Source organism: Oncorhynchus mykiss, chromosome 28, assembly GCF_057628025.1.
Source record: "Oncorhynchus mykiss isolate SJ-2025 chromosome 28, ASM5762802v1, whole genome shotgun sequence".
Lineage (NCBI taxonomy): Eukaryota > Metazoa > Chordata > Actinopteri > Salmoniformes > Salmonidae > Oncorhynchus > Oncorhynchus mykiss.
In genome coordinates, this window is record NC_143049.1 from 21,821,589 (window position 1) to 21,832,500 (window position 10,912).

General features: G+C 36.4%; 1 protein-coding gene across 5 annotated transcripts in view; it reads left to right on the plus strand.

Moving 5' to 3' along the window:
- Positions 1 to 1,181: 1,181 nt before the first annotated feature.
- Positions 1,182 to 10,912, plus strand: part of LOC110508723 (E3 ubiquitin-protein ligase RNF220) — a 189,725-nt gene continuing 179,994 nt past the window's right edge. For all 5 annotated transcript variants that reach the window (XM_036967079.2, XM_036967080.2, XM_036967082.2 and 2 more), the window contains exon 1: positions 1,182 to 1,673. The gene's annotated coding sequence lies outside the window, so the exon portion shown is untranslated. The remainder of the gene's footprint in view (positions 1,674 to 10,912) is intronic.

Here is a 10,912-nt window from a genome sequence, read left to right on the forward strand (position 1 = left end):
ACAAACTCCACACAGTGGTCACTGACTAGTTGAATATTCATTTCTATATTACCGAGTAGTTTAACTTAACTACAGTACTTCTGATCGCAACACCTCAGCAACACAGAATACATGTGTTTTGGAGTGTTAGGAAATTTGGAGCAAGTCCTGTGAAAGATTTGCTATCAAAGGCCCTATAAGTCAATACACACCAGACCATTTAGAAACATTAGAGGTTGAGCTGTGCTATTTGATTTTGAATTGAGAGAGACCTGGGACACAGACAGGCCTCTTCCTCCTTCCCTCTAGTCACACTCAAATAGACATCATTAGCAACACAACTAAGTGATAATGTGTATGCATGCAGCCCATATGCAGGGATACTACTGAATCCCCCTCTCACGTTTCCCACGTTAGGGAATTTACTGTCACAGATAGCCTTGGCACAGTGGCTGTGAAATGAGACTAGTCTTCGCATAAATGAAATGTTCATTTGAGGTTCATTTTGACACTCAAATTTAAAGTAATTCAGCAAAATAAGAGTTCAATTCACCATCGAAATACACTTTAAACACTGTATTGTACATCTACTTTATAGCATAGTCTAATAAGAATATTTGTTATGTAAGGTATGTGATATTATTTACAGTAATATTTCCCTCCTATTTGATGGACTATACATGCAATTCAATATCTTTCCAGCAGGTGGACAATATCTGAACGGTCCATAGACTGGAAAAGGCAGGCAAGACCAATGCAAGTGGACGTTTTGGACAACAACCCACAATAGATGATCAAAAAAATCTCTATGAGCAACATAGTATGGGTTGCACACTTAGAAAAGTCATTATGGTCACTAAGAACAATGTAAAGTCTTGCTACAAAATACAAAATAAAAAAGTATATATTTTGGTTTAAATGCTTTCTTGGGAATGTGGGGGTATTTTGTGTCCTGTGCTGGACGGAGCAAACTAGTTGTTGCTTTTCATACATTTAAAACTGGCCCTGACAGTTTCAACACCTTTTCATTTATATTTAACACAGTAGTCTAATTAATTGCTTTGCATAAGCAGCTTGTTTTGAGAGGTCACCACGTATGGAACTTTGTCATTTCACGGCTACTGTAACGCGTGCGTTGTGCGTAATCATATCTTTGATTGGAAATAATATGCATTTTTGATGTACCTTTTGTTTAGAAGTGGACTTCATTTCCACTGGTCTCTTATACAGCGAAGACAGAAGATAATTCATTCACTGTTCACAAAGCTCACTAAAACCCACCCTGGGGAAGACGGACGGAGAGAGGGGGCTGGGGAACTGCGAATGGGGGAAAGTGGAAAGGAGAGAATGTCAGTCATTGAGCAAACCCAGCGCTGAGCGGCAGCACTGCACCTAAAACACTGTTTGCGAGCGACACATCTACCTTAGATTCAATCTCTGCTTTTTCCTCGTTATTCCTAGACTCCACGCATATTCCCTCTCTCAGCGATACATGCAACTGATACCACTCTGAACACAAGAGCTGGCACAGCCTGCCTCGCCACACAGCAACCTTGCAACGAGGTGTTAACTAGCCTACTTTCCTTTCCATGCGACTCCGTTATCTCCGGTGCTTTCGCCAGCCTGCAATTGAAAAGTTTCGGTTTTGAGGATAAACGAAATCTACGACCTTCAAAGGGATTGTTTAGAACAACGTAAGTACTCCGAATGTTTAGACTGTGATTGCGTTGTGTTCTACTCTTTTACCTTTCGGGATTTTGTTGTCGTCCAACTTTTAACGCACCACGAATCTGGCTGTAGGCTATCCGACTATTTTAAGCGTGAACTCATGTATTAATTGTCGTAGTACTTACTGATTGTGTGTTCGTCAACTCTGCCTCTTGAAATGTGAATCTTGTTTACAGTCATTGAGAATTGCATATCTTTCTTAAGACTAGCGTTTGGGATTTTTATCATCAGCCCATGTGATGCATGTGTTAGGCTACCCTACTTTTTCCCCAAAAATGCGTTGCATTCTAACTTCTGAACCCGTTGGTTTGAATCATTAGGAGCGTTTCCACACGTTTCAAAGTCAGGGTAACTGTTAAACTGTATCTCTTGCTTTGGTCCTGAGTTGTAATTTTTACCTCATGTTTTGAACGTTGTTTTTATGCGGTCCTACTGTCGGAAAATGTATCATCACTTGTGGAAAGGACAAATCACCTGACATATAACCTCCATATAGTCAACACCTATAGTTTTACTTTAAATCGAGGTAGGCCTATCAGTAGTTGAAATCTCGGAGTAGTTGTGTCCGCTACCTTAGTCAAGGCCTACAGTGGGGAACATGTCCAAGATGTTACAACATTGTTCCATCTAATGCGCGTGAACTACTTTTAGTCATCCAACGAATACCGTGGAGAAATATGACTCGTCACAGATTAAAAGTCAACGTTTTGATGTCTTTGTACAAAACCCCAATTAAGCTTCCGTGTAATAAGGTGATTATAACCATACTTGCCTTTGACTATTTTAAAAACACCCATTATCTATCGTAGCCTTTAATGCTTATTAAACTAAACAAAGCCATGCTTTTAAGTTAATGACCGAACAGTGGCCCTAACACTGTCTGCACAGCACCATTCACAATGAACACATCTCTCACCATTGTTTTGCTAAACCTTTGCTATTTGGAAAAGTAATATTTTAACATAATCTAAACCGTGGATTAAAATGTTAGTGAAGTATATTAGTTAATAGATGAATTTAGCCTTTTCTCTAAACTTGGTAACATAATGTTTTCTCTCTCTCTCTCTCTCTCTCTCTCTCTCTCTCTCTCTCTCTCTCCCTCTCCCTCTCCCTCTCTCTCTCTCTCTCTCTTTCTCTCTCTCTCTCTCTCTCTCTCTCTCTCTCTCTCTGTGTTAGAAAGAGAGAGAAAGAGAGAGAGAGAGAGAGAGAGCGTACATGAATATATTTAGAGAGAGAGAGCAGGTAGCCTACGTGTTGACTAAGGTTCCGTTAAGCATCAATTATGTTCACTTTAATCCTCGGAAAGAAAAAAATCCTGAAATCGAAAACTAGCGGAGAAGTATTCTGAGAGGGAGCCGAGAGAAAGAATAGGGAAACACCTGTTTACTACAGACCACTACAATTTACATCCTGCCTCAAATGACTGGCTACAAACTGGAAGGTTTCCGCTTAACCGACGAGTTGTAAACGAGTTGCTCCAAAGCGTAAGGCGTTTAGGTTAATTCACAGTTGATGAATACACAAAATATGATATCGATCAAGTGCAGCTCGCTCTCTAACGATAAACAGTTGACGATGCGGCTTTTCTTCAAGAAAATAAACATAGAAATAATAATTTTGGAAAGAAAGAAAACAACCTTTAACTTTCATGAGCAGTTTATAAAATATCAATCTAATTTGACTTAATAAAACGTTTTATAATTTTTCAATCATCTTATAATATAACGTTTTAGATATTATATAATAATTATAAAACTTTTTAAATAAAATGTAAGCTAAAAGGGAACAAGGTTAGCAAGGTGCCTTGTGTCTTTCAACAGTAGCCTAGCCTATATTTTTCATCCGTGATCCTTTTAATCTAAAATGTTTGCTTTCAAAATATAATAAATTGTCTGTGTATGTTGACATGCCAAATCATCTTTATAGCTGTTATAACGGAGGGATGCAATTTATCTTTTTTTTGTCAACTGGAAAGATTAGAGTCCTATGAGAGTCATATCCACCAGTCGACGCAGACAAACGTTTCCATATTGTTTATGACATTATATTGGCCTAATTGATATAGTCTAAGTGTGTAGGCTATAATTGGCTATTTCGATTTTTGAAAACTTTAACATTCTTATTTCACAAACATGACGTGAAAAGAACGGTTAAATTATTATTGCCTAATTTATTCCTATAGGCTTACTCACCCGTTTTATTTTCCACTAAAACACACTTTCATGCTTCGGTTGATTTATCAGCATAGTTTATCAGCATAGTCTCACACTTTTTTCAAACTTCTTATTTTTTTATTAGCCTATGTTCACTTGAATTATGGACATCAAAAAGGAAGTGCTAGGCCTAACATGCTCTCTGACATGCGTTTAATTTTTTCGCAGTAGGCCTATTTCTGCGTCTGATTATTTCTCTAATCATGGTAGGTTTTCAACAAGTAAAAAGTTAGGTTTTGGCATATGGTTTAGTATCTTAGGCTAATTGATACATCATCATTTAGATGGTACGCCTGTTTTGTGATGAACCTCTAAATATCAATTTGTGTGCTCTGCAGACGAATAAGGATATTTTGGTTATTCTAAAATCATTGAGTAGCAGGTGAAATAGACACCTGATCTTTTCACAGCGCAATAATTTGTAGAGAAGAATGAGGTTATGAAAAATATCTTTAACAAGTCCAGTTTTGAACCGATATTACACCTGTTGGGATTGTTATCCTTATTTTTAGGCTATTTAGTTCTTGTTGCTAAAGGACAATGTTATGTGAATTAATCAACTTCATGTACGCCTAGAATATAGATGAATTTTCCACGTAGCCTATTGAAATGATTGTCTACTCCGTCTTTGCTTTGCGTCTCTTCACTGTGGCCTGGGAAGAGTCAAGCAAAAAATCTAAGTCGATGTCGGAAGAAAAGTAACACATTATTTATTTGTTAGCGTTTCGATTTCCCCCCCAGTCCTTCTTTTCTATCCCTTTCAGCAGCGATGTCAGCTGTTATTGCTTCCCATTGATCCTCTTGCAAAGTGAGAACTGAACTAAAATTAATGTCGAATCCAGAGCACGGATCAATAGCTAGAGTTATTTTAATCTGGATTTGAACGCTGTTTGGAATTAAAAAACCGGAGAGCAAGCAGGCGGAATGAAACACTGTTAGCAAATAGGAGAGCTTCTTCTTCTCTGTGTGGTTCGAGAGCTGAACTATTGCGAAGGAAAGGAGAAAGAATCGAATATTTACTCAAATTAGGCTACTCTTCATATTTGATCAATAGGGAATTATTAACGTCATGATATGCATTAAATATCGTAACTTGATATGCTACTGATCCTCCGTTTGGTCCAGACTTACACAAACCCAGATGACATAGATAGTAAATTAACTATGGATTACTCTATCGCATCGTCTTGATGACCCTTGGTCTATTAAATCCTATCGATATATAGGCTAGGCTACTAATTCCTCGTTCTTTATCAAAAGCAGAATGGTCCCCCCCACCACATCCCCGCCATCACGTCCCTACTAAAGTTTATATTTTGTTTTGCTAATAAACACTTGACTGGATGCTAATTTGCCATGCAGATGGTGCCATGGTATGGTAATTGAAATAAACGGTAAATAACAAGTGTTTGAACATATGCGTTTAGGATAAATATCTCGCTCATGCACTCACGGTTTCACTGTATGCATCTTAGATTAGTTTTTGATATGCATTCATTATTTTGAATATTTGTAGGTTAGTCAATGCCTTGTGTGGAATGTTTAATCAAGGGAAGACGTTTCCCCTTCATTCATATTACAATATTCTGACCACTTCACTCCCCCCGTCGTTTAGCTGATTCTGTTTCCTAATAATTTTTTGGGACAGTGCAAATATTACTTGAAATGCTGTTTCTAATAAGGTTGTCTGGTTTTCTTTGTTGTGCGCTCGGGCTGTACAACCATGATGAGAACATTGTAGTGGCTAATTCGTTTCATATTGCGATATTCAATCTGAATAATCATACAATTTATCGGTTTTATTATTTCCTGTGTGTATGCCTATATTGTTTTCAGTCATCCGTTACATGGCAATATTTGCATCGCGTTGCGACTAGCCTTAGTTTAAAAAATGTTCCCTTCATTTTTTGGGGGGTGATTTGACCAAAGTTTTGGTCAGTCTTGTGGATATAGCTATTTGCGTTTTATGTCTGTCAGGGACTTAACTTCAATATTCTTTTCTCTTTATTATTGTATTTTGTTGCTTTCTGTCACGAGTGCTTTTTGAACTGAGTGTACAAATCAGAGTCTCCAATACTTAATAGCAACGACAGTGTAGCTCTGGAACTAGTTATATATGCAGGAAAATGTACTTTTATTGTTTTTTCCAATGTACACATGTGTAGGATATTACTATTATGATGTTATAAAATAATGCATTTTTATTGACAAATAATTGCAAACTATATTGAATAATGTTCCATTTTGATTAATGTTGCTTGTTTCCATTTAGTAGCATATTGCTAGATATTTCCAATAGCCGTTTGCAACGGTTTGACTGAATTGTATAGCAGTGTTATATCGTGAGAGACATTGAGAACAGGAGACAGTTCGGAGTTAGGCTGTCTAATGTGATGAGGTTTGTACAATATAGTTATCAGATATTTTCTTTCTCAGATTTCACCATTTGTCAATGATCTGGATGTAAATTTCAGAGCTTGGAAATAAGTTAATTTTCACATCCTGCCCAGAAGGCATTATCAGTGCATTTGCTTCAATCGATTGTAGACAGATATCTTTGTGTACTTATTATCTTCCTACAGTCATGGCTTGGGAGTGGAAAGGCACTTGTTCCGATATGGCTGATTAACACACGCACGCACGCACGCACGCACGCACGCACACACACACACACACACACACACACACACACACACATATTCATGAATTATGAAAGCGTAGTTACTTGTGTAATGACTTCTGTGAAGTCTTCTAAACTTCAGTTTCATGGCACTGCTCCTGTAATGAGAAGCCTGCCGTGTTGGCTGAGTTATTGTGTGATGTTTTATATGTTGAGCTGGCCAACAAGTTGTCATAAGAAGACTTTGGGGCAGGCCATCACTGTGCTGCTCACTGTATGTTATTGAACATCCAGTGACTGGCCAGGTAGGCCAGTGGTGTCCTCATTCCTCAGTCCAATCCAGGGCTCACTGTCCCCAGGCTCAGCCCAAGCCCTATGCTCTCTCTCTCTCTCTCTCTCTCTCTCTCTCTCTCTCTCTCTCTCTCCCTCCCTCTCTCTTTCCCCCCATCCCTCTCTCTTTTTCTCCCTCTCTCACTTTCTCTCACTATTTACAAAGAGATTGCACGGCTTCAGTGAGTGAGATGGTCAGGGGTGAGAGACAGAAAGAGAGAGTGGGGTACTCTTTGTAGTCCACTGCTGGCTTTGGCGCCCTGGGAGCCAGACACGACACCTTGCAAATAATCTGGGCTTAACAAGGAATTAGTTGGTTCAGGTGGGTTGTGTGTGGCAAACAGTCCATCGGCCCCTGAAATGAATAGCCTAGGCAGGTCAGGAAACATTAAAAAATGATTTTGTCTGAATCAATGTGTTTCGCTGTCCCTTTAGCTCACAAAGGCTTATTTAGAAAGTAAACCCCCTTCTCCTTTTGGCAGTTCGACCTGAATGTCACTTTGGGTTGGTCACACACCAAGCCAATGGTTCAAATATACACAAAAGGAAAGAGAGTGCTTGGATTTGTGGGTGGAAGACATCTCGTAAAGATTTTGAAAAGACTGATTAGGCCTACACCACTCTGTGTCATACACTCCAGTGGAATGTATTGGTTGTTAGTGAACTGCCATTCGAGCAGTGTGGCACAGCTTGTCCAATCCTTATTGATTTTGCAGCTGAATATGCCCAAGTGGCATTATTGTATCCTTCACTGAGCGCCGGCTCTGATATTAAATCTTACTTTCATATTTGTCAGCACTGCAGCATATTCGGTGGAGAAACAGCAGCTGCTGTTGGTACATTTGATTGAAATACTATCTATATAGATTTCATATTGGCGAGTGAGCAGGTGATTTTGATTCAGAAGGAACATTTGAGCTACGACAGTGTGTACAGAGTCACAGAGGCACACATCAATGACTCTATTTCAATAGTATTGACTGTCCTTCGGACATCAGCCACAACTGGCTGTCTAGAATACTGAGTGAGCTTTCCGCTGGGACGCGAACACACCCGGCCAGCCCATCCACCACACAGACAGTTGACTCTGCCTGTCGCGAACACACCCGGCCAGCCCATCCACCACACAGACAGTTGACTCTGCCTGTCGCGAACACACCAGGCCAGCCCATCCACCACACAGACAGTTGACTCTGCCTGTCGCGAACACACCAGGCCAGCCCATCCACCACACAGACAGTTGACTCTGCCTGTCGCGAACACACTTGGCCAGCCCATCCACCACACAGACAGTTGACTCTGCCTGTCGCGAACACACTTGGCCAGCCCATCCACCACACAGACAGTTGACTCTGCCTGTCGCGAACACACCCGGCCAGCCCATCCACCACACAGACAGTTGACTCTGCCTGTCGCGTACACACCTGGCCAGCCCATCCACCACACAGACAGTTGCCTCTGCCTGTCTGTGTCACAACAGCAAATATTTGATGCCACACTCCTTGTTTCAAGCGGCTAAAATCTATTAGACTTTTACCTATATGATTGGGTTTTTACCATTTTAAGTGAAGTCTCGTATAAAAAATATCTTCGTTAATGTCAAGAGGTTTTGTCCCATTTAGACTGAGTGGTTTTTAGGTGCCTATAAAACGACAAGGGATTGTTTTGGAAGTGAAACAATGTAATTAGCTGCTCTGAAATGTGCCAACATCTTCTCCCTATGTGCAGTAGAATCACATGAAGATGAGAAGTGAATAAACACCTCTTATGTTTCATAGTAATGTTTCATAGTAAAGTTTAATAGTAATAGTTATGTTTCATAGTGATGTTTCATAGTAATACTAATGTTTAATAGTAATGTTTCATAGTAAAGTTTAATAGTAATAGTGATGTTTCATAGTAATACTAATGTTTAATAGTAATGTTTCATAGTAAAGTTTAATAGTAATAGTGATGTTTCATAGTAATAGTAATATTTCATAGTGATGTTTCAAAGTAATGTTTCATAGTAATAGTAATGTTTCATAGTAATGTTTCATAGTAATAGTAATGTTTCATAGTAATAGTAATGTTTCATAGTAATGTTTCATAGTAATAGTAATGTTTCAAAGTAATGTTTCATAGTAATGTTTCATAGTAATAGTAATGTTTCATAGTAATAGTAATATTTCATAGTAATAGTAATGTTTCATAGTAATGTTTCATAGTAATAGTAATGTTTCAAAGTAATGTTTCATAGTAATGTTTCATAGTAATGTTTCATAGTAATGTTTCATAGTAATAGTAATGTTTCATAGTAATAGTAATGTTTCAAAGTAATGTTTCATAGTAATGTTTCATAGTAATAGTAAGGTTTCATAGTAATAGTAATGTTTCATAGTAATAGTAATGCTTCATAGTAATAGTAATGTTTCATAGTAATAGTAATGTTTCATAGTAATAGTAATGTTTCATAGTAATAGTAATGCTTCATAGTAATAGTAATGCTTCATAGTAATAGTAATGCTTCATAGTAATATTATTGTTTCATAGTGATGTTTCATAGTAATATTAATGTTTCATAGTGATGTTTCAAAGTAATGTTTCATAGTAATAGTAATGTTTCACAGTAATGTTTCATAGTAATAGTAATGTTTCATAGTAATGTTTCATAGTGATGTTTCATAGTAGTATTAATGTTTCATAGTAATAGTAATGTTCCAAAGTGATGTTTTATAGTAATGTTTCATAGTAATAGTAATGTTTCATAATAATGTTTCATAGTAATAGTAATGTTCCATAGTGATGTTTCATAGTAATAGTAATGTTTCATAGTAATGTTTCATAGTAATGTTGGATAGTCATAGTAATGTTTCATAGTCATGTTTCATAGTAATGTTTCGTAGTAATGTTTCATAGTAATGTTTCATAGTAAGGTTTCATAGTAATGTTTCATAGCAATGTTTCATAGTAATAGTAATGTTTCATAGTAATAGTAATGTTTCATAGTAATGTTTCATAGTAATAGTAATGTTTCATAGTAATGTTTCATAGTAATAGTAATGTCTCATAGTAATTTTTCACAGTAATAGTAATGTTCCATAGTAATGTTTCATATTAATATTTATGTTTCATAGTAATGTTTCATAGTACTACTAATGGTTCATAGTAATGTTTCAGAGTAATAGTAATGTTCCATAGTGATGTTTCATAGTAATGGTAATGTTTCATAGTAGTGTTTCATAGTAATGGTAATGTTTCATAGTAATGCTTCGTAGTAATGTTTCATAGCAATAGTAATGTTTCATTGTAATGTTTCATAGTAATAGTAATGTTTCATAGTAATAGTAATGTTTCATAGTAATGTTTCATGGTAATGTTTCTTAGTAATGTTTCATAGTAGTAGTAATGTTTCATAGTAATGGTAATGTTTCATAGTAATGTTTCATGGTAATGTTTCTTAGTAATGTTTCATAGTAATAGTAATGTTTCATAGTAATGTTTCATATTAATGTTTCATAGTAATAGTAATGTTTCATAGTAATGTTTCATAGTAATAGTAATGTTTCATAGTAATAGTAATATTTCATAGTAATGTTTCATAGTAATAGTAATGTTTCATAGTAATGTTTCATAGTAATAGTAATGTTTCATAGTAATGTTTCATAGTAATAGTAATGTTTCATAGTAATGTTTCACAGTAATAGTACTGTTTCATAGTAATGTTTCATAGTAATAGTAATGTTTCATAGTAATGTTTCATAGTAATAGTAATGTTTCATAGTAATGTTTCATAGTAATAGTAATGTTTCATAGTAATGTTTCATAGTAATAGTATTGTTTCATAGTAATAGTAATGTTTCATAGTAATAGTACGTTTTCATAGTAATGTTTCACAGTAATAGTAATGTTTCATAGTAATGTTTCATAGTAATAGTAATGTTTCATAGTAATGTTTCATAGTAATAGTAATGTTTCATAGTAATGTTTCATAGTAATAGTATTGTTTCATAGTAATAGTAATGTTTCATAGTAATAGTAATGTTTCATAGTAATGTTTCAT